At 43.3% G+C, this 26,603-nt stretch overlaps 1 protein-coding gene and 1 non-coding gene across 4 annotated transcripts in view; one reads left to right on the forward strand and one right to left on the reverse strand.

Annotated features, from left to right (window-relative positions):
- The window catches only part of LOC124795501 (patj homolog), a 489,093-nt gene that overhangs the window by 162,021 nt on the left and 300,469 nt on the right, over positions 1 to 26,603 (forward strand). The window lies entirely within an intron of this gene.
- Positions 10,768 to 10,842, reverse strand: Trnat-ugu. Its single transcript has one exon. It is a non-coding gene; the product is annotated as a tRNA-Thr (tRNA).

Below are 26,603 nucleotides of genomic sequence, written 5' to 3' on the forward strand. Positions count from 1 at the left end.
GAGAGGAATACACCACAACTTTGAATTGATACACATGATACGCTTTCCCTAAGCGAAGATTACAAGATCCTGAGCCATATATCACATACTACGGAGACACTTTTGTCATCTACAGTCACGTACAGGCGATGTAGCGCTGTGGTAAGGATTGTGGATTCGCATTCGGAAAGAGCAGGGTTCACATCGCCGTCAGATCATTCAGATTTATGTTTTCCGTGGATGCCCTTAGTCAGTGGAGACAAATACATGGTGATTCGTGTTTAAAAGGACACGGCCGATTTCCTTCCCATCATTTCCATCCGAGTTTGTGCTACGTCTCGAATGACTTGTTCCTCGACAGGATGCTACTATATGACTTTCCTTCCTTTCTACCACTACATGGGAAACAAATTATATGGAAAAATTGGAGGCTACCGATTTGAATTCCTAAGAAAGCCGGCTACACGAGATACCATTGTGACGACGGAAAACCTAAAGACAGGACAAAGGCAACTTGATGCTGTCTATTGACATTGCACAATGTGTTTGGCTATGTAACTGGAATGCGCTCTTTAAAGTTTACAGAGACACAGTGGTGTATTAGAAGACAATGGACAGGATGGACTGTAGGCAAGCGTATCCTAAGATGACAGACAGGGTTGTAGATACTAACCATTATTCCTGAGGGGTGTGTTCTGTGAGGGAATTCTGTGTGGAAGTTGATGACAGGGAAATCTTGAAAAATGACTGATACCGGTCTGAAGACCAAAGGCCAAGGGTTGCTGACAGTCCCGTCGACATTTCAGCACTACTGGAGGAGCAGTTGGAGACTGGTATGAATGTAGCCTACGTACATTGCTCTAGGTGCTTGGGGGGAGGGTGAACTATGGTGGAGTATTACATTATTTTGCTGGAATACGCCATTTTGGTATCCTGGTCATGACAGGTATGACAGTAGGGTTTTACTATTCCTGGCGCATACTGACGGTCATTGAGTCATTAACTACTACCAAATCAGTCCAGTTGTTACATCTAATAGCCCCTAATAGCATACTATGATTCCAGGAGTTGGGCATGTGTGCTCTCGAGAAAATTTGTTTCTTGTGACCTTTTCAACTGGTCACCTATGGAACGTTGAAATTCATTTGACAGCCCAAACAGAAGCGAGATTCATCGATGAACACCACAGAACGTTACTAAATGTCCCGTTTGACTCACGCAAGACTGTTGTTTCTGGTATCCTCTCAGAGGTAAACGACGCATGACAAGTCGAGAACTCAAACCAGCTTCCAATAATCTGTTCCCGAAGGTTCGTGATCACACTGCGCCTATCATCCATCTACTCGTCGGAGCCAGTTGAATAGTGTTACGATTTTCTCGTGGCGTACTTTGTCTGGAAGGATCCGTGCCCTACTACTTTTTGCCACTGTATTGCCCTGAGTCCATCTTGTCATCACTCGTTCTGCAGTTTTGGCACTACAGCCAAATGTCTGTGCTCTCTGTCGGTATGATGCTCCTATGACCTTCATGGCGACGATCAGACCTGCAGTTGCACGTCCTCTGGGCATGCTATTTTGCGACGTTTATTTGAGAAGTTCAGTAACGCTAGACATATCCAGTAACCACTTGAGTGTCTCGTATACTCACAGGGGGCGGGGGAGGAGGGGGGGGGGAGCAAGCGTGGGATAGACTTTTTGAAACCATCGGTGGTGTAAGTAAGGGTCCCAAGTATCAGTCTCTGCAACCATTATTCACCCACCTCGGTTGTTTGTAAGTAATCGACGTAAAAGTTTCGCTCCATGCTGTAGAGCAGGAGTAGTCAATCTTTTTACTTGCCGCTCACATTTGTACCTTTGATAGTAGCAAAATTTTCTAACCGCCCACCAGTTTCACAGTAATGGTGATTTATAAAGTAGGGAAGTAACTTAATAAAATTTATAAAGCAGAGTTACAAAACGTCAAAGCACATAATCTACACCTATATCTACGTGATTACTCTGCACTTTACAATTAAGTGCCTAGCATGGGTTCATTGAACCACCTTCAAGCTATCTATGTACCGTTCCACTCTCGGAACAGCACGTGCGAAAAACGAACACTTAAATATTTTCGTGCGAGCTCTGATTTCTCTTATTTTATTATGGTGATCATTTTCCGCCATGTAGGTGGGCACCAACAAAATATTTTCAAACTCTGAAGAGAAAGTTGGTGATCGAAATTTCATGAGAAGTTCCCGCCACAGCGAAGAAGGCTTTTGTTTTAACAACTGCCACTCCAGTTCGTTTACCATATCCGTGGCACTCTCTCCCCTATTCCGCGATAGTACAAAACGAGCCCTCATTCTTTGAATAATAATTACTTATCAGATAATATATTTCAAAATGTTATAGAAACTTAATGGAAATGTTTTATAACATCTACCGCGTACGCCCAACATGGGAACGGCCATTAGTGGGCGGTAGGGACCAGGCTGACTAAAGAAAAATGGTTCAAATGGCTCTGAGGACTATGGGACTCAACATCTGAGGTCATCAGTCCCCTTAAACCCAACTAATGTAATGACATCACACACATCCATGCCCGAGGCAGGATTGGAACCTGCGACCGTAGCGGTCGCGCTGTTCCAAACCGAAGCGCCTAGAAACCCTCGGCCACACCGGCCGGCCCAGGCTGACTACCGTTGCTTGGAACCGAAGAAGTAATAGTGTTATTCTGTGCAGTTGTGTAGTGTAGTGGTTAAGATAATGCCTGGTGTGCTGCAGGTTGTGAGTTCGACTCCTGTCAGGTGCTTTGTCATTTTTATTTTTAAACCTTTATCGAAATGACTTTGATCATTATTCTTATTCAGTAAATTGGTTTAAATATAATTTTTATTTCTAATCCCTTACCACGCCATTCTAATCATCGTATTAACTTTTTTATTTGCTGACATTTTTCTACCTCCTCCTTCTTATTTCATTTGGAATATTTGCCCTTGTGATTTTAAATATTTTTATGTATTAACTTCTTCTGTTCTATCATTTTGTGTTTTCGTCATATTACTGCATTCATTATTTCTATCCCTCATTTTGCTTTAATATCGCTTTATGCATAATCACTTCTTTCGTTTTAATATTCACCTGCGTTATTTACTCCATAGTGTGACAAAAATTTATGTTTATACGACGATTACCACCCAAAAAATGTGCATCTTGTAACGAAAATATGTATTTTACAGCATTGCACAGCCAATCTAAATAAATTATTTCGTATTTTATTTTTTAACCGATAGATCGAGGATTTTCAAATGTTAAAATATTATAACAGAAAAATAAAAATAATTAAAATCACATGCACAACCGGCCGGAGTGGCCGAACGGTTCTTGGCGCTTCAGTCCTGAACCGGGCGACCGCTGCGGTCGCAGGTTCGAATCCTGCCGCGGGCATGGGTGCGTGTGATGTCCTTAGGTTAGTTAGGTTTAAGTAGTTCTAAGTTCAAGGGGGCTGATGACCTCAGAAGTTAAGTCCCAAGGTGCTCAGAGCCATTTGAACATGCACGAAGATTCCAAATAAAAAAAAAATTATAGGAAGAAAAACTGAGAGAAAGTATAAGCTTAGTACGATGATTAAGATGACGTAACAAGGTATTAGAAATTTTTAAAAAAATTACATTGAAATGAATTAATTGATGCCCAAAGTCATTCCAATAAAAATTTAAAAATAAAAGTCTCCCATGCACCTGATAGGATTTGAACACACAAAGTTCACCACGTCACAAACGCATCTTAATCACTAGGCTACACTTGACAGCACTATTATCTTTTGGATTCCTAGCATTACGTGATAACGTTTTTCGTCGATTGATCGCAAATCGATTAATCGCAAACGAGGTCCGACTTGGATGAATGGCTGCAATATGTGCAACCTAGTACCCTAACCTACAGCACCATATAGACGGCTTCAAAAAATCAGTCCCACTTCTGGGGAGCTGCACATGTCAGACCACTGTTCGCCGTAGGAATGCCATTTTTGCGCGCAGCGATGAAATTTTGTTCAGTTTTGCACAGGGTGGAAACCTAGGGGTACGAGTTGTGCGTTTGGTGAGACGCGGACGACACGGTGCAGGCTGCCCGCGCCGGCCACAGGTGCGGGCGTCGCGTGGTACCGCGTGGCGTGTCGTGCCGCCACGGGGCGCGCGACCTCGCGGCCCGTATCGATTGCGCACGCCCGGCGTGCCGCAGACGACGCGCTGCCGCGACGCTCTCGTTCATCCCTGCAGGCACGGCCTCCGCACGGGCTGCACTCCTACCATTCTTACAGATTACCACAGCATTTGTCGAGGTTCTGTTCTGTCCAGTAGTGAACATTGCGATCTGATCTCCAACTCGAGAGAGGCGAGCCTCAAGTTGGTATATCTAACTCAGTCGCCTCGATGGAATCCCTAGGTTAACTAGAAACCCAGGGGATAGCGCCTTGTTGTCCCTCGTTGCCAGATCTTATGTATTATATTGTGTGCTACGGACCTGGGAATGGGAAGTTGTGTAGTTCTTTATGAAATACCACACAAGGAAACTACACGCTGAGCGAGCTTCCTAGCGTGACGGCTGATGCACTATCAGTCCATCCCATTGGCAGGTATCTACACGAACACTTCTAGACATTTGTTGGCGTGTTTCATAGACATTACTAACCCAGATAGCCGGCCGTGGTGGCCGAGCGGTTCTAGGCGCTACAGTCTGGAACCGCGAGACCACTACGGTCGCAGGTTCGAATCCTGCCTCGGGCATGGATGTGTGTGATGTCCTTAGGTTGGTTAGGTTTAAGTTGTTCTAAGTTCTAGGGGACTGATGACCTCAAAAGTCCCATAGTGCTCAGACCTATTTTTGAACTAACCCACAGTGCCTTTGCAAGTATGCCGCTGCCTCGAGGAATATTTGGCTTACAGGGCCCAGTACGTTATTCGGACAAGAAGTGTTACACAGAAACGAAAGTAACAACTGTTGTGTATCGAGGAAGCACCAGTAGGGAGCTCTAATGTTTTCAATATACGAGAATGATTTATAAGACGGGATCAGCAGCACTGTGAAATGTTCACTGACGATACTGGTGTGTACAGGAAAGTATCGTCTTTGGAAGATCGTACGGAACAGCAGAGACATTGCACAAAATTTCCGCTCGGCGTAATGAACGACATCGCTCTTTAAATGAAAGGTAGTGCTTATAACAAAGATTAAGATTCATACATTGTTTGACCAGAAGAGAAGTGGTGAGCATCTTGAGCACGTCTGAGCCTGTAAATTATTGGGTGTTAATCGTAAGAAGAGTTACGAAACGGAACGATCACATAAAGTCAGTATTAGGTATGGCGAATACAGGGCTTCGGATAGCTCACACGAAGCGTAAACAGACATGCTCAGAGAACTTAAACGGAAATACTTGGGAGGAAGACGATGTAGTTCTTGTGAAACCCTTTTGAATGTATTGAGAGAACCTGTATTCGTAGTCGACTGTACAACCGTTAAACTGCCACTAAAGTACGTCTCGTGCAGGAGTCATGAAAATAAGAGAGACAACAGAACGTTGAGAGCCACACACATAGTAATCTTCCCTCGCTCAATATACAGATCGAACCGGAAAGACAATCAATAATATTGGTATGATGTACCCTTCTCCTTACTCTGTACAGTGGCCTGCAGAGTGTGTATGAAGCTGTTTGGTTATTGGATAAATACTTATCTTCCTTTTTTTCACGACGAGTAGTAACAATAACCTATTCCATTTCAGTATCGAATTTCGTCCGACATAATGATTTTCTGCTTCCGTTCCAACGCGCTGCTTTTAACATTCTTTAATCCACTTTACTATCAGAGGACGTCCGACACGTTTCCTCAGGTAATATGGGCCCTGTACAGGTGGAGCAATATTTCTCAGTAGGTTCAAAATGGTTCAAATGCCTCTGAGCGCTATGGGACTTAACATCTGAGGTCATCAGTCCCCTAGAACTTAGAACTACTTAAACCTAACTAAGGACATCACACACATCCATGCCCGAGGCAGGATTCGAACCTGCGACCGTAGCAGTCGCGCGGTTCCGGACTGCAGCACCTAGAACCGGACGGCCAACCATTTTGTTGTGTGCAAGTGTGCGCGTCGTTTATGAACAACTTTTGCTTGTACGACACTGACAGCTGGAAGTCGTGTTAAGTGGAGATCGTGGGGCGGTGAAAGAATTTGGCCATCCAGGAGGGCTAAGTGATGAGTGTAGACAGATAAAACTCTTCTTTATGTCGTAGTGTCTACAAGTTAACGTTGAAGAAAACAGTGACAAACAGTAAGTGTCAAACGAAAAACATAAAAACAAAAACAGTTGCTATTCTGTGTAACCCACTGTAGACATTAAAATAGGATGAGCAGATTGATTTCCAACATCAAAATATGGGACATAAATTAGTAGTTGAAATGGAAGACATTTTTAGAAACTTTTGTTAATAGGCCTACCATATCTAGTAGATTTGTTGCTTTATGCTACATTATTGGAGAGATCATAAGCGGAAATGAGGGACAATCCCGTAAAATACGGGGCGCCTTATCACCCTATATTAAAATTTTCAGGTCTGTCCTGTTAATACGTAACCCATTTAAGCTCACAAATAATTACTCAACGCCCGTGGTAACTTAACGCTTATTGCCATTAGCAGAAAAATTGTTCTGCAAATGGCTGACCATTGCCCCTAACGGCCAGGTATAAGCGCCCTGTCATATTTCTCTCCGCGAACAAATACAAGCCGGACACGTAGTTCAGAAACAACCCGAAACATGTTACATTCTCGGCCACCCCGTTCAGTCTACACAACAGCGCACAATATATCACATCCTCTTGGTCGGAAACTATTTGGCGCTTCCCAGGTAAACAAAATGTTACCTCATTTTATATGATATCGATTTTGGCAGACACTCATACTCATTGATAATAGCCTTACAATTCTCTTGAATGCACCGTCATTTTAAGGGCTGGCTGGACTGCAATTTGAGTGCAATTTTCATTTAGGACGGGATATACTGTAATCAGTTTTCCTCATTGTTGGTGTCTGCTGTTATTGAATGGCTCTCCACGTTGCGGACATCATACGAAATTAACACGCCCTTTATTAACTGAATCCCTCCAGTAGGCATAACATAAGGTATTTTTCTTTGATATCAGATGCATCCGTGGCCACGTTGCTACTCGCAGCATGTTCATACTGACGTCAATGGCTGCCTAAATACCCACATCTCTCCCTTTGCCTCCATTTAAGCACAGAGGATACATCAGCTACCGTTGCCTGGTAACGCCGCCACAACGTGGTACACATTTGTCGCAAAAAACAGTTTGCAAGAAATGCCCCCATTGAAATTTCAAACTTACCCCTTTGAGATACTTTTTACTTCATGCAACTATGTTCAGTGATGCTTAAAATATAGTCATATTATGCAATCGCCCAGTAATTCTTAATGAGCCTGTATTTAACAGCTAGCCATAGCATTTCTTTCGCTGGTTTTGACAAAGGTACAGATCTTAATTTGGCGCATGGATTGATGTCCCGCATTTTTGCCATGGTATAAGATCTACGTCAAAAATGGTCGATTTACGTTTTTGACGGTAATGCGGAAACCGGATTCTGGCAGATTTGCAAATTATTAATTCTTCACTTTTTGTGTCAATCGTACTTTGAAGGTTTGGGTCACCTGTTTCAACAATATAATCACTAAAGCTTTTTTTTATTTTTTTTAAAATATGGTCTGGGGTACAAGACAGTAAAAGTAACTTTCACCAAAGAACTACTACAGGACTGCATTAACATTGACACAGCTCCACAGAGGGGCCATTGTTAAAGATACCGAAAGATGATGTACGCTGAAGTTACGCAATAGATATTTTCTGGGAAAAAGAAAAAATAGTTGATTCTACACAGAAAATATTTTCTTACATTCTATGAACTGTAGAGGAAACCAAATAAAGCTGTAATTTGCCATCCGTTCAAGAGTCTTTTGTGCACAGCTAATAACAACAGCGCGGTAATTGTTTGGTCTCTAAAAGTTTTTCCCTATTCTGATCCGTCAGTTATTATTGAAATGACGAGATGCTGTCTGTTAGAACATATTTTATTAAATAATCGGAAAGAATGTGGTTAACGTCAGCCAAAGGTGATGCAACATGTCGGTAAGTATTTGATAAGGCCATGGAAGTGTTTCACAGACCACAGTCGGGGCTCTTTTCCAGTCCCACATTGAGGATTGGCGGCTCTATATTTCCTCTTCATTTGAGTGATTATTTAACCTTCCTTCGTACATGGTCGAAGAATCGCTAAGAAACCTGGTCTCTCACTAAAATACTAATATTTACAAAGTGTTACACTCCATTGGCTACCGTTTGTCAACGTGATAATCAGTGATCCGTTCTGCCTTTTTCCCAAACCATCTCACCTTTCCGAAACTTGTTTAGTTGGGATGGGACGGTTAACAGAGAGTAACATTTATCACCAAGATCCTGACTTATTTGGTTGACATATGCGTACTTCTTATGTCGGTATCCGGCGTGTTGGCAGATTTTGTGCTGACGACTCATATTTGAACTTGACAGAGTCAGTCATCAGTCTCTCATTGCAGAATAACATTTCCTGCCCTACTGAGAGACAGGCTGCGTTTCTACGTGGTTTCAAGATACTAGTATGGAGTATCCAACAGTCTGATGAAACAGATTAGTTACATGACGCACCATATTACAGACATTGTCGTCGTGTTTAAGGCCGTAGTAGCTCTGCAGGGAGCTTGTTTACCTAACTGAGCATCCAATTCATAACTTCGCTAACCCCGAATCCAGCCTGCACTGGCCTAGGCACGTGACGTGCTCACCGCATGGCACCTCTGGAGGGTACTTGTAGATGACAGACGCTGTCGACACGGCATTATACCTCAGCGCGCCCTTGTAAAGGAAGTTCAGATATCGCGCGCAGTTACGTGGGCATAGAGGCAGATGATCGGTGCGTGGAGTACTTCAGAAATTTCCTGTATGTGTATAAGAAGTTTCCATACAGTAAAATTCCATGATAAATACTTGTCCCGGTATCAAGTTCAAAAATGGCTCTGAGCACTATGGGACTTAACTTCTGAGGTCATCAGTCCCCTAGAACTTAGAAATACTTAAACCTAACTAACCTAAGGACATCACACACCTCCATGCCCGTGGCAGGATTCGAACCTGCGACCGTAGCGGTCGCGCGGTTCCAGACTGTAGCGCCTAGAACAGCTCGGCCACACCGGCCGGCCCGGTATCAGGGATTAGGGACAGGCAGCATCAGACCAGCCATAAGACATGTCGCAGTGGGAAACTGGAAGGAAATTCAAAGGAATCATCTCGGCATTCACTTAAGTGATTTAGGAAAATCTAGGAAAATACAAATCTTGATGCCTGGACGGGGATTTTAACCTGTGTCCTCCCGTGTCTTACACTAGCACGTAACAGTGCTCACTGACGATCTGATGCATCGCACGCCCATTATATACCCGTATCTGGGTGATTACTTGGTGATCTGCGGACAGTACTAATGCATGCTTGTACCCGTCACAGATTACTGCAACTCAAGTGATTTACGTAACCGTTGATGGTATGTATGAGCTCGAAACTGCGTCTACGTTGGACTGTTCCTTCTAGCTGCTTAACGTATTGTGCCAGTCGTTGTGATTATACGAAATCCTTGTGTCTCAGCAGAGGTCATGTGCCGGCGGAAAAATGAGTGCCCAATGAGTGTGAGATCGAAGTAGGATTCATCAAATAAACTGTCCGGTTATTGCGAATCTTCATTAAAATAATCTCAGAAAATAAGTTACCCTGACTTCAAGCTACTATGAGGTTCATCCTGCAGACTGACAACTAATTAATCACCTGCCTAAGTTGTCGGAGGACAGTATTCGAAAGGTACGTTGTCAGAATATCATTTCACCCATAACGCCGCTCTTCATTTTAGTAGTTCATGTGTACTTGCAAGGGTGACTGCACCTTGTTTTAGTCCTCCTCAGAAAGGAATGGAAAAAATCTTTGACAACACGGGAGATCCAATTGGAGTTCTCGAACACGAGATTTCCCCGTAACAGACGGACACTTCGATTCCTCAGCTGCGGAAACATAGAAGAGCCCTGAGAAGAGAGCTCACATGTACGTGGTATTCTTGCAAGCGATCCACTTTTATGTTTGAATGTTTTAATTGAATGACGTGATAATTATGCAAAAGACGGCCAGTGGCTCTAGCTGACGACGCGTGTCTAATATATGGAGATGGTATCTGTTGTTTCGGACATGTCCGAAAGAACAGATACTATCGGTGACGATGCAGCGCTCTAGAAAGAAACGATAATTAAACCAAGACCCTAAGCTGTCGACAGGCGTTGATATACATCAACGGGGACAGTTGAAAATGTGTGCCCCGACCGGGACTCGAACCCGGGATCTCCTGCTTACGTGGCAGACATTCTATCCATCTGAGCCGCCGAGGATAGTGCGACTGCAGGGATTTATCCCTTGCACGCTCCCCGTGAGACTCACATTCCCAACTTAATGTCCACACACTACATTCGTAGTGCCCCTGTCCACTACACCCATTACTCGCGGCAGACAATCTGACTGAGTCCCGTAAGAGTTCGGGCAATGCGTGTGCATCCGCACAGGAGGAGGAGGTCATGGCTGGTTAGCCTTAACTATAGATGGAGATTGTATTAATACCTTCAGCTGCTAACGGGCGTTGATATATGTTAACGGGGACAGGTGAAAATGTGTGCCCCGACCGGGACTCGAACCCGGGATCTCCTGCTTACATGGCAGACGCTCTGTCCATCTGAGCCACCGAGGGCACAGAGGATAGCGCAGCTGCAGGGACTATCTCGCGCACACCTCCCGCGAGACCCACATTCTCAGCTTGTATGTCCACGCACTACATTCGTAGTGTCCCACCCCAACACACTCATTACTCGTGTAAGACATTCTTGCCAAGTCCCGTAAGAGTTCGGGGAATATGTGTGCATCCGCACAGAAGGAGAAGGTCATTGCCAGTGTTGCCAGAACTATATACTTATATGGAGATGGTTTCTGTTCTGTTCTTTGCGGTGATGAGAAGGCGATCCCACGATTTGCCATTATTAACCATCACGTCGACACTGCAGTAACGAGAAGAATATTTCCTTGTGCTAAGATTCACTTCACCATAAAACAGCTGCACACAAACGGTGTGAGTTTTGGCAGTTCACCTGCTACTAACGCTGCCACTTTCGGCTTTTGATTAGGACTAGATCGATGCAGCGACGGTAGCACAACTGTCATCACCAAGGAAGATAGCCACGAAGAAGCAGAAAGTCGCCTTTCACTACAACAACACGGAGCAGAACGAAGAACTGCGGAACGTACTGTAATCATCATAACAGCTGCAACATTTTTTTCCTCCTTTACTACAGAGTATCTCTTTCGTGAACATATTAAATGGTGTTGAGCAAGCAGTTCGCACGTTTCCCACTGAAACGAGCCACATTCTTTTAAAATCCAAGCCGCCAGCACCAAACAGGAGTACAGCTGCACGCGATGGCCTCCGTGCTCTCCGCAACGATCCTCTCACCGTCGTCCTGCCAGCTGACAAGCAAGGCAGTGCTGCCGTCCTAATGGAACAAACCGAATAAGACGCGAAAATCCGTTGAGTGCTGGAGGAAGATACCAAAAACTGCTTTCGTACCAAACATCTTGAATATTGAGGAAGGTTTCAGAGCTTCTCAGACGGTCATCGCTGAGAGAGAGTGTTATTAAGAACCTCCTCCACCAGACCACCCACGATCTATGGTCTGCCGGAAGTATGAGGAGGATACACCTTTAAGGCCTATAGTGAGCACCATCGTATCGCCGACCTATAGGCTTGCAAAGCATTTGGCCAGCCTCCTCTCGTCGCACGTTGGGCACTGTGCGCACCATATAAAGAATACGGCCGACTTTGCCGATCGAATTAAATGGCTACACCTTGGTCAAGGAGATATCTTTAGTTTTGATGTGGTTTCCTTGTCCACGTGTGGACTCTATAGACTTCTTGTCTCGTCTCTTTGACGACACCACCGTGGGTTTATTTAAACATGCCCTGACGACATCATATTTCTTACGTGCTGAAGAATATTTCAACCAGACAGACGGCTTCGCGATGGGGAGCCTTTATCTCCAGTTGCAGCGAACCTCTTTATGGAGCGTCTCGAGGGCATAGCCTTGGACACAGCTTGTGCAAAGCCTGTTTTTTTTTATCGCTACGCCAACGATAATTTGGCAATATGTCCTCATGGACATGGAAAGCTGGAAAAGATACTGGAACACATCAACAGCGTCCACGACTACATACAGATGGAAGTAGAGAAGGACGGTTCCTTGTCGTTTCTGGACGTCCTTGTCCGCCGTAAACTCAACGGCTGTCTCGGTCACAGCACAACCACCATAAGCCCACCCACACGGATAGGCATCTGCACGCCACCAGGTAGCACCACCCAGCACAGAAACGGTCTGTTCTGAAGACCTTAGTGCATTTAGCTGAAACCGTCGCAGACGTCGAAAACCTGCCAAGGAAACTTGGCCACTTACGTAAGATTTTTTCCAAGGGGAACTGTTACAACAAGAGACAAATTTCGAAAGCAGTTGCATCTAAGTCACGAAAGCAGAAAGCCTCCGAAGAAGACATGAAATAGATTGCGTTTTTACTAATTTGTGGCTCAATAACAGGAAGATTAGCCGGCTCCTGAAGTGACATAAAATCGACAGTCTTTAGACCCTCCAGCAAAGAGCCGGCAACTAATGAAGCATGTGAAAGACTAAGTAAGCATCAGAACACCTTGAATATACAAAATACCGTGTGGGTGTAGGTAGTTTCATGTCGGTCAGACTGTCCGCGCTATTGATCAGCGCCGTATTAGAACATTAAAAGTGTTTCCACATACGCTGTCCCGAAAAATCAGCTGTAGCGGAACAGGGAGTGGAAAGCGGACACCGAATTGCATCCGACGAGACTTCTGTTACTAAACGGACCAACGGCATCTGGTATAGCATAATAAACGAAGCTATAGAAATCAAAATATCGAACACCACCCTCATTAAAGACGGTGGATTGCAGCTGAGTATGGCCTGGGATCCTGTGATTTGGGAGTTGAAGCGGATGCGGCTGTAGCACCACCAAAACTTTATCATATATGCTGCTGGACTGAGCACCAGAGACGTCACTGGTGACAGTGCGGCTATATAAGCACGACAGCGGCATCCACACGACAATCGGCCACTTGACAATGGCTCTCAAGAGGAGATGTCTACCGAAAGCTCGTGGACAGTTAACCACTTGCCGTACTTGAATATTTTATTAAAGTGTTAGGTGAGCACGCGCACACATACTCATTAAGTCTCTCTTCATCGCTTTGCCTCCGTATTCCCGTAGCCTACATTTGCGAAAGCAAGAGCTGCTGATCCCCTCGGTGCTTGTGATTGTGCTGAAAATGGAATCATGGTAACTTTCAACGTGATGTGGTTCATTCTGAGTGAGATTTTGGGATGAAATTTACATGATATTTGATTCGTTCTTACCCACAGGAAAGTTTCATGGAAGCCTAATTAAGTGATCATTATATTAAGGGAACACGTCCATAGTAAAGTTCGCGCGCGATACAGAGCAGACCATAGTCGTCCATTAAAACACAAGCCATCAGCTACTTTTTGTGTGTGCGTGTGCGTTGCGCGCGTTGCGTGTGTGTGTGTGTGTGTGTGTGTGTGTGTGTGTGTGTGTGTAGGAATGCGGGATGGTGGGGGGGGGGGGGGGAGGGGGAGGGGCATTGCCCAGGTGTTGACTACGACCGTACGAACGTGGCGCTTAATTTCGCATTCGTACATTCCCAAGTTTTGTCTGCGCGTAATTAGACCGCAGCCTTGCCACTCTCATTATTTAAATTATTTAACAGCAATTAGTCCGTAATCCGTTCTGTGACCAACTTTTAATGGACTGCAGAATTATGTTAATTACTTTCTCAGTTCTGCGACGAACTGACATGAAACAATGCTGCGTACAGTTTCACATACAAACAGCCATTGTGCTAAAACATTCCATAACAAGAAGTTATAAAAGAATTGTGGCCTATAAACACTTTAATTAATATAGTTAATTATTTTTATTCTCACCTGTTTGTCGATAAATTCTCAGTCCAGTATTTATTTTTTTTTCCTCGCACGCTACCGTAGCTGTTGCGTAGAGTTGCGTAGACGTTTTTAAGGTTCTTACTGTAATACTTCAGAACTCGTATGTCTCGTGCATGGTATGTTTAACTGTTATGAAAAATATCTTTTATAGATGGTCTTTGTTCAAGCAGGGCTAGTATATCATGTAACACACGCGATCTGCTGTTTTCAAAAAGTTTCACAGAGCTACTGCACATACCACAGTCCCACGAGAACCAAAAACTAATTAATTTCACAAATTAGCTGGAATTGACGTTATCTCCATAAAATACACGACGGACTTAGACAAGTAGATATTTTTCTCTTAACTCTATCGCGTTGTTTGAGGTTACCAGGGGCCGATAATACGGAACAGGTCTTGGCTGGCGCAACTCATTTGCGTTAATCAACGTTTAATTCTCTTGCACAAAAAAAAAAAGGTTCAAGTGGCTCTGAGCACTATGGGACTCAACTTCTGAGGCCATCAGCCCCCTAGAACTTACACCTAACTAACCTAATGACACCACACACACCCATGCCCGAGGCAGGATTCGAACCTGCGATCGTAGCGGTCTCGCGGTTCCAGACTGTAGCACCTAGAACCGCACGGCCACTCCAGCCGGCCTCTCTTGCACATTACTGTGGATTTAAAATTTTAATTTGGTCTTCCAAGTATACTTGTTAGTCTACACACACACACACACACACACACACACACACACACACACACACACACACAAGCCGCGCGCTCACATGTGATCGCCAGTACAGTTTTTATCGTTGACAAGCAATGAAACTGTACCTGAAGGCCCGCATCTCGTGGTCGTGCGGTAGCGTTCTCGCTTCCCACGCCCGGGTTCCCGGGTTCGATTCCCGGCGGGGTCAGGGATTTTCTCTGCCTTGTGATGGCTGGGTGTTGTGTGCTGTCCTTAGGTTAGTTATGTTTAAGTAGTTCTAAGTTCTAGGGGACTGATGACCATAGATGTTAAGTCCCATAGTGCTCAGAGCCATTTGAACCATTTTTTTGTACCTGAAGTAAATAACATGAGCAATCTGCGAGAAAACTATCCACATGTATTTGCCGCATTCAGAGAATTCATACTCTTTGTATGGATCTGTCATCTCATATAAATCCTCTTCATTGTCATTGAAGATTATGTGTTATAGTGTGAAAATAGACGGAGGAAGACTGATGCATGATATACGACATACACTGTCCGCCCACAAAGTTCCTGGCGCGTACGCGACGTGAGCGCAGCAAGTACGTTAGCTGCCTGAACCAACAAGTGTTAAACGGCAGATGTGATCCCTACCAGTCGACGTTGTTGTATCGCGAATCGCAGTGGGGCAGTACTTACAAATCATGGGTCCAGGAATGTTCCAGAACGTTTTCGAGAACAGAAGAGTGTGTGCGAAGCTGGTCCTGCACAACGTGCATCGCGAATAGAAACGACGACGCATGGACATCCGACGCGACTTGACTAATTGTAAACTGCAGAACGCGGACAGCTGTATTCTGGAAAAAATCTTCGCGGGTGACGAGACGTGGTGCTATCAATACGAATCTATCACAAATCGACAAAGTGCATAAATCCACATGAAGGGTCGACGGTTTGACGACATGACTGAAATACAAGCCAATGTGCTGCGTGAGCTGAACACCAAAGGATTTTCTGGCAGTTTGACCTTGTTATATGAACGTTCTGTGTGTTTTTACCAAGTGGGACGGGGGCGACTATGTAGCGTAGTACACTTGAAACATTAAACCCACCATCTTAACATTTCTCTGTTTTTGATTTGTCCAGTATCGAAACTTTTGAGATTGACGGAGTTATATATGGGCCATTGCGCATACTCACAATACCACTTCACACAACTCTGCTAGGTCACGTTGAAGAAATCAATTTAATAAGGATTTACCTATTGCCTTTCCTTTCGAAAATCATCGTTTCATTCGACAGAGCGAGAATGTTGAAAAGTACATGATGTCAGTGGCGGTGTGTCCTACTGCACTCCATGAGGAATCTAAAGCTATGGGAGCCTTACCGTAACATAAACCCTTTATCCCTGCCCGCAGTTCACGGAGTTTGGTCGGTGTTGAGTCTAAGTTACACACGGGTCGCCCGATGACGTTCCCAGTGTGCTTAATAGGATTGTCGGGTGACGTGGAGAAAGGGCACATAAGCATCCTTAGGTCCGTGGAGTGTTCCTCAAATACTTACATCAGAATTCACGAGGAAATGCATTTATTGTCTTCCTGAAGATGCAGGTCGCTTGCAAACCGTGCAGATGAGCAAGTGGATTTAGAGCTCTAGAAAGAAGAATCCTGAATCGTTTGCTGGTGAGAAATAATGGCAGACCTTATCCGTGCCCCCATTTAGTCTCATGTAAGCAACTCCTACGTTTTCCACGAGAATATCTCTACCACATGTCTGATGGTGTCCTGTCGATAGCACGTCCACGGTGGATAGCCCCATTTCTTCGTGAGAGCCGGCCGGGGTGGCCGAGCGGTTCTAGGCGTTACAGTCTGGAACGCGCGACTGCTGGTTCGAATCCTGCCTCGGGCATGGATGTGTGTGTTGTCCTTAGGTTAGTTAGGTTTAAGTAGTTCTAAGTTCTAGGGGACTGATGACCTCAGATGTTAAGTCCCATAGTTCTCAGAGCCATTTGAACCATTTGTACTTCGTGAGAATAAAGAGCTAGTTGTGCTTCATAAGAAAGATATTTTCTAAATCCCTTTGGTTATTCGTGAATAATCTTTTTCTTCGAAGTGATTCGTAATATTAGCACAGTATATGTTCCACAATCCTACTGCAGATAGACGATAGTGATATGGGTCTGTAATTCAAGCGGATTACTCCTGAACGGTGAAGACTAGTATCAATTTACTAACACTTTGGACTGTATTATTAACAACCTGTAACCATGTTATTTCATCTTTTATCAGTTTATTCACGCTAGACTTTTATTTAATATGGACAGTAAAAGCTGTAATCGAATTGATGGCAGTTTAGAACAAAGTGCATTTAATACTGTGGTAACTTTTGTTCACCAAATGGAATTACTTGTCACAACGATTTTCTGTTCTCTTTTTTTCTGTATGGGAGTAGATTTGGTGTTAAGCCAACTTATGAGGAGTAGAGAAGAGACGTCTGAAACGAAAGAGACGTCTTTCGTAAGCGCGACGGATGAGTTAGCTTCGGGTGAAGCCAGCGCCAAACAAAGGGTAGCTGTTGTTAGAGGCCCGAAGCTCATTTCAGAGGAACCGTTATAGAAGCCGCGGGTAAATATTTGTACGCGTATTTTTGTGGCTGGGTAATGACGTTTTCTCAATTCTCTGGCTCATCAGCAGCTACTCTCTTGCCCTCACGACTTTACTGTCGGTATGGCTGTTGCCTGGTGAGTGGTGCAATTAGGAGTATGTTTCTCGCGAGTTTCTTCATCGAGTGTATTTGAAACTAGACGATATCCGTCCGCTGGAGTCCATTAAGAGTGATGGGGTCGGCGCGTTTTGTGTTGCGAAGCATAAATATCCCATCGACCCTTTTATTCGGCTGCAGAATTACGTTTAAACGTCCTAATTGCCGCGTTTCATGTGCTGATAATACACTTTCCGTTTCTTTAATTAACCATTATTATTTTGGTATGAATGCGTCATCAGAACAGGAACGATGTTTGTGTAATACAGGTTAGTTGCAGTGAGCTCATGACAACTGCGTTCACGATAAATATAGTTAATTTTATTTAAACAAATATCACAAAAGAATAAATTTTACTGCTCCAAATTATTCTGTGCGATACCTGGAACAATAACCAAATGATTAGAAGCCAACAAGTAGCAATATATTTCAAAAATGTCAGCCGATCCGTTGGAGAGCGTAGGGTTGGGTTGGATTGGGTTTGGTTGGGTTGATTTGATTCGATTTGATATGGTGAAAATGACCAAACAGCGAGGTCATCGGTCTCATCGGATTATGGAAGGATGGGGAAGGAAGTCGGCCGTGCCCTTTCAAAGGAACCATCCCGCCATTTGCCTGAAGCGATGTAGGGAAATCACGGAAAACCTAAATCAGAATGGCCGGACGCGGGAGTGAACCGTAGTCCTCCCCAATGCGAGCCCAGTGTGCTAGCCACTGCGCCATCTCGCTCGGTAGAGAGCAATGGCTTGAGGGCAGTTTCAAAATCTTCTTTGTATGTTTTTCAGTCTATAACTCAAATTGTCAACAAGGTTTTGATCATGCATTTTTTAACAATCGTGAAGGCACAAGTAATAACATGTGCTCATTTGAGAGCTAAGCAGCAAAATTTTTAATTAATGCTTTAAAAAAATTCGGAAGAGAGACTCAGGTTGCGAAAACGAAAGAACACTTGAAAACATTAAAATATTGGGAAAGGAGTTCGAAGTTCAGAAACATAGCTCAAGAAAACTTAAATCATTTTGCATTTCTCGTTGCAAATACAGCAGGAGCAGTCTCACTTTGAAACTTTTGTTATCTGCAAGTAATGTCAGTTGAAAGTCTTAACCTGTGTTGTTGCAGCTGAACATAAATGATGGACAGGGACCCACATTTGTGGGATAATGCAGTTAGGGATTAAGCTATTCGGGCAGCATCTACGACTATGCTTTGATCTCCAGTTTGCCAGTACTTCTCTCATACTGGGTTTTCAACCCATGGAGGTGAACTGGGAGGAACTTGAAAACCTGGCAGCTAATTGAGTTCACTGGAAGAAGTTTGTTGCCCGATATGCTACCTAGCATTGGAGGAGCTGAGTCTAAGTCCCTCTTCCTTTCCAGTTTCCACACAACCTGTCTCATGCATACTTTCGTCGTCTTTCACCTTGTGAACGAGAGGAGATTGCAAAAAAATGTTGCGATTTTAGATGAGACATGTAATTTGATCGTTTGAGGGGTTTATTGATAAACTGAGTTGGAGTAGTAACGAACTGTTCAGCAGCAGAAACAGGAAGTAAATATTCAGAAACGTATAACCTTACCTTCTTTTAAAAATAAAAAAGAATCATGATGTTGATGTAGAGCAATGTACAAAGAAGAAATATTGTAAAAGTGTTACGTAACTAGCAGAATTTATTGATAGATCGTTAAGCGCACATTACTGAAATTGGCAAACAGTTGGTATTAAAGTCTAGTCGTAAAGATACATGTAAAAAAACAAGCTCAGTAATGTGAAACTGTTGCATCAATTTTACTTATACGACATTCCATTTTGTAAGTGTCCTACGCTTTTGATATAACAACATTTCCTTAACGGGAAAGAAGAAATACTTTGCTACATCAGCTAGAACGAATACCTAAATTTGTGAGTACTTACAAACTAATTTTGATTTTTTGTTTTTATATTGACTTTGTATTGAAACTTTAGGACGTGTTTTATGAATCTGTCGGTTCGCGAACAGGAATTGCTTTTGTTGTTGTATGCCAGGTTAATTTATTTGGGAGTTGTTATTTGCCTGTGTCGGCCCAATACGGAGGATAACTGACAGTAGAGAACCTTGAAGCTTATCATGACTTTCACTTAATCATATTGCCCCACTACGATTTTTGTTGATTAATTCGTTATCTTCTCAGACTTTTTTGTATACAATTTCGTAATTTGCGTGTGGGAGTGCCACCTACAAAACGTATAGGCATACGATACAAACCTTATCTGTATCCAGGTTTGCTTGACAATGCTGTTGCTCTTTCCCTTCGGCGTTCAGCACCTTCTCCGTAGCATAGAGGAAGAAAAAGAGGAAAAAATTCGAATGCTGTTGCGTGACTAGTTTCCTGTCTTTACATCCCAAAACTTAGTCACAATATTTTGGCTCTCTGGCTGTGTTATCGGTCTCGAACAAACATAGCCTGTAATGTCTTGTGAAATTCTCTGTGACATGGACTGCCGTTCTTTGCTATTGTTTGATACCTGGTGATTTGTGGACAGTGTGAATTTTAAGTGTGTCAGCAGTTTCTGGCAAACAGTCGTGCAGAAATCAAGTCGTTGCTTTGTTCCTACAAGTGAGGCGGCCATGGACTTGCTCGCTTTCTGTTGAAGTGGGTGGATGTCATTTCAGTTACCATAAGCTCCAACCCATTCTGAAGGTGGTAGAGATAAAATACAGGAATCGAAAGGTTATTTACAAACTGTACACAAACCAGCCTGCAGTTAAGAGTCGTAGAACGTGAAAGAAATGTAGCATTTGACAAGGGGGGGGGGGGGGGAGGAGACAGGGTTGTGGCTTATCCGCGACGTCATTCAGTCTATGCGTTGAGCAAGCTGTAAAGGAAATCAAGTAGATCTCGGGAAAAGGGTTTAATATTCAGAAAATAGAAACGAAAACCTTGAAGTTTGTCGATGCCATTGTAATTCTGTCAGGGACGGTAAAGTACTTGGAGCAACATCTGAATGAAATTGACAGCTGTAAGATGAGAATCAACAAAAGTAAAATGATGGTAATGGAATGTAGTCGAATTACATCAGGCGATGAACTGGGTATTACATTAGGAAATGAGAAATTAAAAGTAGCAGACGACCTTTGCTATTTGTGAAGTGAAATGAGCACTGATGGCTGAAAGAGAGACGATATAAAATGCAGTCTAGCTACAGCAAGGAAAGCATTTCTGAAAAAAAGAGAGATTTTTGTTAACATCGAATATAAATTTAAGTGTTAGGAAGTCTTTCTGATGATAATTGTATGGCGTGTAGCCTTGTACTGACGGAAGAGGTGGACGATAAAGAGTTCAGACAAGAAGAGAATAGATGCTTTTGAAATTTGGTGGTACAGAAGAATGCGGAATACCAAATCGGTAGGGAGTAACTAATCAGGAGATACTGAATCGAATCGGGGGGGGGGGGGGGGGATAGAAATTTGTGGTGCAAGTTGACTAAATGAAGGGATCGGTTGACAGGTTGCATCCTGATGCGTCAAGAAGTCGTCAGTTTGGTAATGGTAGTAAGAGTGAGGGATAAAAATTCACCTAAGAGGTGAATCCACTACGCAGATTCAAACGGATGTGGGTTGTTGTAGTTATTCGGTGAGGGTACTTGCACGGGATAGACAAGCATGGAGAGCTGCATCAAATCAGTCTTTGGATTGAAGACCACAAGAAGAGGAAGAAGGAAAGAGAAAGAAGTAGTACAAATTTACATGAGTTTTCTGAAGCCACTGTTAATATTTAATTGTTTATAGAAAATTAGGCAATAGTTTAATGTGACGCCGTCAACGAGATGATTCGAGACGGATCCCAGCTTGAAAGAGAATAGAGCAAAGGTGAGATGGAGCGGGGGTTCTTCGCGTCTGCTGAAGGAATCATCCTAGCATTTATTTTAAGTGGCTGTGGGAAGTCAGGAAACCCGTGCGGGGTTTTCAGTTCTGCTTCTTTCAGTGCCTTAACGACTGCGCTGTTCCTCTCGGTAAAGTACGCTGTTGGTGTGATTTTGAGGAGTTGCTAGATTACGTTCCTGAAGCATACCGTGGCAAGTAATCTGCTATAGACCGTTTGATAGTGGCGTCCTTGTAGATGGATCACCAACAATGACGAGGTGATGGCGTTGTGTTCATTAACTACTAATGAGAGGTTCTCCAGTTTGGATTGTAATTGAAATGCCGGCATAGGTACACACTCTTACTTTGTTAGTTTGAATTCATTAGCTGAACGTGTTGAAATCTCAGACCATAGGAATAACAGACAGCGTCGATAACAGCGAGGTCTTTGTGTGCTTAGTGCGCAGTGTGTACATTCATTAGGCTGCTGTTACGTCAGGCGTTGACCACGTTGCAAACGGTGCCAGTATTACTGAATCATCTGAACGCCACCAGTGTATCGTAGAATTTAAACAAAAGAGAAGTTGTATTAAAGGAAGACGTACGACTTTTCTGTAGCGTGGGACTAGGCCGTGACTAGTTATTTTAAGGCGCGCTTGTCAAGGGTTAACTTGTAATATTTGTGAGGCAGTTTGCCCAAGTAGAAAAAAGCATTAGAGTTCGCGAATAAAAACCTTTCACAGGGAGTAATAGTTGAAGCTACCAAAAGGAATTCTTAAGGAGAGGTTGCTAATTCGATAGATAGGTGTGTCCAAAACAATTAGAATCAAAATTATGGACACTGTGGAGGAACTTAAATACTTAAAGAGTATTTTCGAATAAGGAGCTAATGACCGGAACGTCTATTTTTAGGGTTCCGTGCCTCAGTTGGCATAAACGGAACCATTATAGGATCACTTTGTTTCCATTTGGCTGTTAGTCTGTTAAGCCCCTTCCTCTTCGGAACCGATCGAGGTAACAAGTTAAAATTAAGTCAAATACTAAGGTCTTTTGTTCCTTAGCGGTGTAAAAAATTTAAGTTTCTAGGTTAGTGCAGTCAAAAAGATACTGCCATTTATGATATATATTTTGATAGTCGCAAACTCACACATCGAAACCTGTAGATGAACTATCAACATACATAATTAAGTATTTACGAAACCCCAGAATGGTGCGAGTCCTTCTAGCATCTGTTTTTCAGGCGTGGGTAGCATCTGTAGCGTTGTCAGAAATTTGCCGCCTTCTAGAAAAAATGTGCTGTAAACTTAGTTGTATTGCTGACCAATTTCAGCCATATGAAAACATGACGGACATTAAAGATACATTTCACCGGTATTTTCTCCTCGCGTCAGTAAATCCCCATCTGTCGTCAATACCTTACGCATGATTGTTGCGTACACACTGCGTCCGTAAAGTTTGTATAGGAATGAGCATGTAGTGTGGATGACGAAATAAAATAGAACCTCTTTCATCAACTCGCCGAAAATCGAATTTATAATCTGGTAACCAGTTTTATATCAGTTCCGAGCCCCCTCCTGCTAAAAGATTCATCCACACATTACACAGTGCAAACACTTTAATGTTCTCCCGTAAATGAGGTTGGACTTAGAAGTTTGGGGGCACCAACTCACATTCGTCGCAATGTACCCAATGTTCCACAAAAGTATTTAATATAAATGCAGGCAGGATTTGCTATGCAAAAATCACGTACACAAGTATTTTTTATAGTTTCACAAATTCGAGTTTATTTCCAATAAGAATACAGAAAAATCGAAAGTCACAGTTCACAGTTAATTAATTTCGGAGCCAGACCAAGTTTCTTAAGATATTGGAGGTAGTTGAATGAAGCACGATTGATTGCGTGATTTATCTTTAGAAAACCGTTAAAGTTCCACAGTACCTCAAACTATAAAGTCCGCAATGGCTACACACTGAAACCTTCTAAGTGCGGCTTGTATCACATGCAGTCCAAAAAACAACAAATTCATCTGATGCCGGATATATTTCAGTGTCCGAAAGTAGGCTCTCAGAATAATTTACACAGGCGAACTAACGGTTATTTCACTGTTCATCAGGTAAAACTTTCTCGAAACACAGACTAACACAGCCTGATCGCCTCCAATGGCGTCCGAACATAGACTACAATCCAAAATGACGCGGTTCACCTAGGAAACCTCGGCTCAAACGTCAATGATGTCAGTTAAACAACTGAATATGAAAATTGCTGAATTTCTTAATTTTAACCTTTTATACACATATGATGCATCATATCACACGGGAATTTTCCTAGAATTGTTATGCTGTTTCATTTTTCTTTTATCTGCAATAGTTTATTTATAAACAATAATTTCTTTGCTTTTCCTCCGTTTTCGGATGTATAAGTGTAAATACTAACAAAAAGTTTAAGTTATACATTACATAATTTTCTATACATCGAAGTTTTACTATACTGCTGCTACTTTTAATTTTCTCTATTTATTCAGTAAGAAAAGCTGTTTTTAATTGCGCGAAATCCACTTTTCGGCGTCTCATTTAAGTATGTGAGTAATTTCAGTAAATTTACTATCACAGTCCGATACAGAGACACGTATGGTTCAGTATTTATTAATTTTGGGGTAAGCTTTCTTTTTGCACGAGACAGGAAAAGCGGCCTTGAGAAACGAGCCGCCATTGTATTGTCCAGCGGACGGGTGACGTGGCCACATTAGCGGCCTGTGGAAGTCCAGAGACAACCCTGTCTGTGGAGCATAGTGTGAAAGTTGGCCCTCCACGTGCTTCTGTCTAAGCTATCAATACGGATATGACCCGATCTTAGCTTCTGCCTGTGCGCCCGCGGTCGCGTATTAGTGACTGAATCAACTGTGTCTTCCCTTTACAGTAGGCTCATAAAAGAAATTCTGATAGACACAAAAGCAAGTGTGAGATTCAGAGGAGCACTGTCGGAAGAATTTGAGGTCAAGACTGGTGTTACCAAACAGGGAGATGAATTGTCACCATTGTTGTTCAGTATAGCACTGGACGAAGTGATCAAGCAGTGGAGAGCAATAAACGAGGAAATGGGAATACCAAAGACCCACCTGGGGGACAAAAAGGACAACAGGGCTCAAGTAGACTGCCTAGCCTTTGCAGACGACATAGCAATAGTAAGTGAGGCAGAAGAAGACGCAAAGACACAACTCGACAATTTAAGTAAGGTAGCTTTGTCCTTCAAAATGATGGTCAGGTCCTGCAGAAATCTGTCATCACGTCTGTCTGTAAGCTGGTCGTAGGTTGTGTTCCAAAAATGAACATCATAGACAGAAGTGATGACACTTTCTGCAGGACCTGACCATCATTTTGCAGGGACAGTGCTCTAGCACGTACATTGAGTGCAAGCTGTTACTGATTTGTTTGAGTGGTGGGGCTGCTAAGTACAATACCACCTACTGCAGTCCCTTGACTTAAGCCCTCGTAAGTTTAACTTGATTTCTAAACTAAAGGAAACACTTCACGGCATTCGCTTCAGAACTGCTACAAATTAATCGGGCAATGACCGTGCAGCTCGAACTGTCAACACAACTGGCACTGCTAAGAGTATCGTACGACTTCCACATCGCTGGCAACGGATTATACACAATGCTGGTGACTACTGTGAAGGTCAGTCAAACTTTGAATCACGTATCTATTTTGAACGAGCTGTAAATAAATAGTTGCCACTATTAAAGTTCCAACCCTCGTATACGTGTACTAAAACAGGAAAAGTCGTTGGAGATAAGTGAGTAATGAAGCCTCGCTTATTGCAGGTACTCGCTAGCCCCTCTGGAGAATGACTCCAGACAGAGTATCAGCCGTCACCAAACGACCACCTGCGGAAGCGAGAGTCCTAGGCTCCAAATTGGACGGAACTTTGCCGAATGCGGACTGTTCCCTTTTCCACGCGAAAAACAGCCCGCTACGTTGATTTACGCTTCAGGCAGCCTCGTGTGGCCGTTCGCGCTCGCCGTCTGTGTTTGTCGTGCGCCCTGGTCGGGCTACTGACGTCAATTGCACGTTGTGTCCCCGGAACTCAATTTATCGGTCGGGCTTGTTTGTGAGTGTTCTCGCCCAGCGGAGAAAAACGTGTCGCCGCTCCAGCGGTGTGTGTCATTTTGATGAAGTTTGTTGGCTGAAACCAAAAAATGAAGAACTCTGCCGACAGATGGTACACTGCACGCGTTGTTTAATTATCAACACGTAGTTTAGTTGGAGTAACAGCGTGCACTATGGGAGTCGCAACGTGGTAAAAGAAAGTTGTATTTGTATTGCGGCACTTCATGGTACATAATTCATTCATCCTGAAAAGTGCTGTCCTGAAATTTCAATAGTAAATCTCTCCGTGATGCACAACGCCTCTCTTGTAACGTCTGCCAGTGGAGTTTGCTTAGCATCTCCGTAACGCTCTCTCGCTAGCTAAACGATCCCATGATGAAACGAGCCGTCCTTCGTTGGATCTTCTCTACCTCCTCTATCAGTCCTCCGTGGTAGGGATCCCAGATGGATGAACAATGCTCAAGAATCGGGCGAACAACCGCCTTATCAGCGACTTCTTTCGTGGATGAGTTACATTTCCTTAAGATACTTCCGATGAATGAGTATAATGTCTGTTTTTACCATTATCTGTTTTATATGATCATTCCACTTAAGATCGCTCTGGATAGTTATGCCTAGATATTTTACGGCAGACGCTGTCTCCAGCTGTTTGTCATCAATAGTGTAGCCGTACATTAGTGGATTTCTTTTCGTATGTATGTGTAATCTGTTACATTTATTTACGTTCAGGGTCAACTGCCAGAGTCTGCACCATTCATCAATTTTCTGCAGGTCATTCTGCAAATTCTTACTATCTTCTGCGTTGCTACTTTGGTATAAACAACTGCATCATGTGCGAATAGCCTTAAAGAGCTTCCGACGCTTTCTACTAGATCATTTATATATATTGTAAACAGCAAGTGTCCTATCACACTTCCCTTTGGTACTTCAGATATTACCTTTACGTCTGTCGATTTTGTTCCGTTAAGAACGACGTGTTGAGTTCTATCTGCAAGAAAGTCTTGGATCCAATCGCAGGTCTGCTCCGATACTC

Source organism: Schistocerca piceifrons, chromosome 4 (assembly GCF_021461385.2).
Source record: "Schistocerca piceifrons isolate TAMUIC-IGC-003096 chromosome 4, iqSchPice1.1, whole genome shotgun sequence".
Classification (NCBI taxonomy): Eukaryota; Metazoa; Arthropoda; class Insecta; order Orthoptera; family Acrididae; genus Schistocerca; species Schistocerca piceifrons.